General features: G+C 48.3%; 1 long non-coding RNA gene across 1 annotated transcript; it reads left to right on the forward strand.

Moving 5' to 3' along the window:
• The first annotated feature begins 839 nt into the window (after positions 1-839).
• On the forward strand, positions 840-5,647 carry LOC149466044 (uncharacterized). The gene is made up of 2 exons (XR_016312173.1): positions 840-988; positions 5,314-5,647. It is a non-coding gene; the product is annotated as an uncharacterized LOC149466044 (long non-coding RNA).
• The last annotated feature ends 251 nt before the right edge of the window (positions 5,648-5,898 follow it).

The following is a 5,898-nucleotide window of genomic DNA, read 5'->3' on the forward strand; positions in this document are numbered from 1 at the left end:
GGCGTTGAGTCTCCGTCGCTCTTGCGCATTAGGGATAGCTGCCCGGCAAATGGGACACGTGGCGTTCTCCCTGATCCATCTTTGGATGCAGGCAAGGTGGAAAACATGAGAGCATTGGAGAACCCTAGTCTCCTCTCCAGCGCCGTATTCAGCCAAACAGATGGAACAAGTTGGCTGCTCCTCACCCTGCTGCTCCATAGCCGGTGGTCCCTCTTGTACCGGGTTGTTGGCAGGCTCCCTAATGCGGTCTCTTGGAGAACGGCGTCTGCGAATAGCATTGGCGTCCTCCCGTCTCTGACGACGTTGCCCTCTGGATCTTGTCCGATGAGCAATCGGAGACTCTCGGCCCTCCCGAGCTGATAATCTGGGCCTTGAAGGTCGTGGCATCCTGATGGTGTTGGATGCCAATGTACCTAAAAAAAGCTAAAAAATGACAATATTAATAATAATATTGTAAACAATAACAGTATAATACTGATAGCAATATAAATTTTTAAGGATAATGAAAAATCGCAGTTGTCGCAGGAGACGTGCTCTGGCGATGTGCATCGGTCGGCGTCCTGTGCAGAAGTGATCTGATTGCCACTTCCTGTCCGGGGTCCTGCTGTGTTTGGGCTGCCTCTTGTTATGCCTGATGACTTGCAATTTTTTTTCGGTCAAGAAACGCTATATCTTGATAAATGTGATATTTTTCTATAGATTTGACATATAATGAAATATTGCTGTGGCCGTTTTAATCGTTATTTTTGGATTTTCCCACTAGGTGGCACTGTGCCTGTATTCCCAAGGCTGTAATACCGCTGGTTGCCATAGATGTCTCCCTTCCCGATTGGCTCAATACAGTGCATAGGAAGTTTTTGCTGGCTTGTAGCAGCCATGCTTTCTGTGGTTATGTGTGGGAGGATGATCCCGGAGCTCAGGCAGAAAACGGGCAGCCCCCAGAGACGATGGGAGCATAATGACCACCGAGGAGAACAGAGCTGAGCAGGTAGGAGATAGAGCGGGAAGGAGAGCCGGGGGTGGTGAGGAGAAGGCTGGGCCTGCTGGGTGGTGTAGTCCTCAGGGGGTGTTGTGGAGGGGGCTGGGGAGTCATGTATGTAGTGTGTGACCGGCTATAGAGGTGATGATATCCAGGAGGGGGACAGACGTAGCTGGATCTCCCCCATTATGTGCCCCCATCACCCCCCAGTGTCCCCTCATCTTCCAGTCCCCCCTGCCCAGGGTACAGCTCATTGCTTTCCTTTCCTGACTTTCTTGCTGGATAGCAGGCGGCTGCAAGTGTGGTGATGAGGATCCCAGCTTTAGGCCCCGTTCACCTCTGGCGATTTGGGATGGCAATTGTGTTTGTTCCCGCGATTGGGAAATCGCAGTGCAATCCTGGCGTGTGTTTGTGTGCCATCCATTATTAATGACACCTCAGACGTAGGAGCTTCTTTTGGGCAACAAGCTGGAGGAAGAACCGCGCCGCGTTCGAAGTGACATTAAAAATGAATGAGACGCAAACAGGCGTGGTACGCTTTGCCAGGATTGCAGGGCGATATGGAACGGCAGCAACTCTGCCCCATGATCCCGAATTGCCAGATGTGAATGGCCACCCGAAGCGTTAGAGTCCTGGTGCCCAACACACGGCCCCCCGGCCCTCTGCGTGTTGCTGGCGGCCTTTTGGGCACCAGGTACAGAGAAGAATGACAGCAGAGTGGCGGGCACTTGATGGCTCTCTGTTCTGCTCTGTGTTCCAGCTCCTGCATTGTGGAGACAGACTGTACTATGGATGGAGTTATCTCTGTCCCCAGTACACGGAATGTCCCAGCCTGGGAGAGGGAGAGCGACGCAGGAGCCTGTGATCAGGTAAGGTGGATGGGGGAGGGGTTAATATTCACTGCCATGGTCAGTAATGGGGAGGGGGGGGTGAATTGTGAGGGGTTAACTTTCACTGTCACGATCAGGGAAGATTATGGAGGGGTTAAAGCGGAGTTCCACTCAAAAGCGCAAGCTCCCCTTATTTGCCTCCTCCCCCTCTCCACTGCAATATTTGGCACCTTTTGTGGGGGTGGGGGGAGCGGGTATCTGGTTTGGCAGGTACCCGCTCCCACTTTCGTCTCAGTACGCCATGGCAAAATGACCCAGAAGTTGGGCCCCCTCCTTGCTCCCGCAATCTCCTGGACCTTTCACAGGTTACAGGAGACTGCTGGACCAATTAGGAGGTGCGGCGCTACTCGTGCATGCGCAGTGGGTACCAGGCTGTGAAGCCTCAAGCTCTCAAAGCCTGGTGCCCACAGTAGAGATGCCGGCGCCATGGAGGACAGAAGGAGAAAAGAGACTGCCAGTGAGTACATCGCTGGACCCTGGGACAGGTAAGTGTGCGTTTATTAAAAGTCAGCAGCTACAGTCTTCATAGCTGCTGACTTTTAATAAACACAAAAACGTCTGTAAGGCTATGTTCACACTAGCATTGTGTGCAGGCGGCAGAGAGGCGTTTGGGAAGCGTATTTACCGCTTCCCAAACGCCTCGAACAATTCTGCACATTACAGCGCATGGTGCTGTTCTAACTGGAGCGTTAGCGTCGCGGCAAAACGGATGCCTCTGGTCGAGTCAGGAGGCGTTGAAGTCTCACTATTCTAGTCTATGGTGCTGATCCGCAAACGCCTGGCCGGCGTTTGTGGCGCAGTTGCGGTGTGGTTGCGGAGCGGTAACACCATTTAAACTTCATTATAGGCGTTTGTGGGGTGTTTTTAACGCTCGGCAAACGCCTAGCAACCGCCGCTAAACCGCGCATGCGGTGTTTGCGGAGCGTTAAAAAACGCCGGACCGACGCTTGCCAAACACTATAGGGGCGTTTGGCAAGCGTTGGGAAAACAGTCAAGTGTGAACGAGCCCTAACTCCACTTTAAAGCAGAGTTGCAGCTGAAAAAAACAAAAAAGCAGCTGCAAAAACTGTAGCTGCTGACTTTTAAAATACAGACACTTACCTGTCCCTCGGCCCAGTCGTGTCCTCAACGGCCATCTCTCCCCGGTGCCGGCATCTTCAGTGTGGGCACCCAGCTGTGACAGCTTGTGGCATCACAGTATCACAGTGCGCATGCGCGAGAAGCGCTACGCTTTGTGAATGGCCCTGTAGTCCTCTGGGACCTGTCACGCGTCCCATAAGACTATGGGGGGGAGGACAATTTCCACTTCTGATCTTCTAGGCGATCGCAGCGGAAGTTGGAGCGGGTACCTGTCAAATTCGGGTACCCCGCTTGCTCCCCAAAGGTTTCAGTTGTCAATGATGCGGGAGACAAAGGCTTAAAGCGGAACTTCCTGTTTTGGGTGGAGCTCCGCTTTTACTTTCACTGCTATTGTCAGCAATGGGGGGGGGGGGAGTGCATGGAGGGGTTAACTTCACTACTATGATCAGTAAGGGCCCTCTCACACTGCTCTGTAGCAAAATAATTGTAAAAACGCATATTATTATTATTATACAGGATTTATATAGCGCCAACAGTTTGCTCAGCGCTTTACATGTACTGTAGTTATATGGCAATTTTGCTGTGTTTCAGATGCGTTTCTGGTGCGTTTTTTGATTGCTTGCAGCTGTGAAAAATGGACATGTAACTCAAACACCAAAAACGTGTGCGTTTTTGTTGCCTTTTTGATGCGTTATTGTTGCGTTTTCAATTCATTTCTATGGGGAGCTGCCTTTTTGGTGCTGTTTTCAAAACTAAAACCAAAGATGCAGCATGCAAGACTTTTCAAAATGCACCACAGCGCAGTGGTGTGAACATTCCCATAGGATTTAATGGGATTCATTTTTCTTGCGTTTTTATGGCAAGGTAAAAGTGCAGGAAAAACATATCATTGTGAAAGGGCCCTAATGGGGGAAAGTGGGTGGGCTGAATTAGGAAGGGGTTAACTTTCACTGCCAAGATCAGCAATGGGAGGGGAGATCATGGAGGGTTCAACTTTCACTTCCGTAGTCAGTAATGGGAGGGGAGATTATTAATGAATGCAGGGGAGGTTAAATGACACTTCATAGGGGGTTAACTTTCTCGGTCACTGAGCACCTATGTGGTGAGGGGGTTACATTTTACTGCCAATGAGGAGGGGTGGTTAATAGTAGTGACACCAGAGCTGGGAGCTGCTTATTGCAGCCGTTGACACCAAAGCTGGGGTCTTATTATTGCATCCACTGACACCAAAGCTCTGCAGTTATTATTGCATTCCCTGACACCAATGCAGTGTTTATTTGCCTTCACTGAGACCAATGCTGTGGCTTATTATTGCATCTACACTGAGACCAGTGCTGCTGCTTATCGCACCTATTGCCTCCAATGCTGTTGGTTATTATTGTGTCCACTGACACCAGTGCTAGTGGTCATTGTACGCCACCTTTTTTAGTGTGCGTTGTGATACGCTGCAAAAAATACAGTTGTATCCCAATCTTAGAGCATTGAGATGCAATAAACTGTTGCTATTGTATGGGCCTCTGCAAGTGTCGGGGGACCACACTTGAGGCCTTCCATCATTTGTGCCCACCACTGTTTGAGTATAGCTAGTCCCACAAATAAATTGTAATATATTGCAGCTGATCGGACCTCAGGACTGGTGGCTGCCTAATGACTCTTTCACACAGGCGTTGAAAATAGGCAGTTGGGTCACTTTTTTTATGCTTCCCGAACGCCTATCAATGCCACTCAAAATTGTTAAAATAGGGAGTGGATGGAGGTGTTCACAGCGTTGCTGCAAGGCAACAACAATGCTGCCTGCAGAGTTTGGCAGGCGTTGACGCTTTGCAACTGACTCTATTCACTTCTATTGAAACGCACCCCAACCGCAGGTTAAATGGACTGCAAACGTGCCTATGGCGTTTAGTGTGTTTACAGTGCAGATGTAAAGCATCAAAAGTGATCATTTCCCATTTTATAAACCCCACACAGGGAATTTAAGAGACCCAACATGTACAACACATCCTAAATGCTCATCAATGCTATAGAACCATCCGTTCTTTTTGAAAGGAAGAAAAACGTATTGTTCTTCCGTGTAAAAAACGCAACAGACAAAAATCGGATGTAAGCGGACATACGGTCTGTTTTTGCATCAGTAAAGGATGTAAAAACTGACGAGAAACTGATTTAAACTGATCCGTTTTTTTCTTTGAGAAAACGTGACTGAAGTGACGAATAAACAGAATGCCCATGTGAAAGGACCCTTATGGCAATTTGGGCAAAAATCCATTTTGATGGTATTCCCTATTTTATTGGTAAGGGTTCCTAATCACGTCTCTGCTATTAATGCTGATTATTTTTAGCTTGCATAGCCTTTTTTTTTTTCAGATAAAGCAGCGAAAGATTAGATCCCTTGCTGATTTTCTCCTGCTATTGGGGCTCTGTTTTGAAGATATCTTCTCAATTACTGTTGGTGACAAAGGTTTTAGCAGTTAATGTCTATACACCGTACAAACTTCAGAAGGCACCGGAAATAAATTGGTCAAAGTTCGTTCAGTGGATGGCCCTGTCGGCCCTTCCCGTTTGACATCCTTTGATTGAAAAATAGAAGGAGTTGGATGGAAAATCAGATCTGCAACATAGATCCAGAAATGAAAAGATTGGTGGGGGTGGAGTTTAGCCTTCCACTACTGTACTGAAAATAAAAGCATTGTTATTTCTGTTTTGTTTCTGAGTTTGCCTCCCTTCCTCTCTAATGAAACAATTGTCATTGGGATACTAAGGCTGGGGTTGTCACTGTTAACCTGGGGTTCACATTGTTGCACTGTGGTGATGCAGACATTGGTGCACTGCAATGCCATTCATTCCTAACCGCAGCACAATGTGCAGTGATGGATTACATTGCATTGTAGTGTGCCATGTACCTTTTATTGTTGCGTTAGGCAGCCTATTCAAAAGAATGGGTAGGCTTCT

Source organism: Staurois parvus, unplaced genomic scaffold (assembly GCF_062004578.1).
Source record: "Staurois parvus isolate SC_StPar_1 unplaced genomic scaffold, SC_StPar_1.0 ptg000133l, whole genome shotgun sequence".
NCBI classification, from domain to species: Eukaryota; Metazoa; Chordata; class Amphibia; order Anura; family Ranidae; genus Staurois; species Staurois parvus.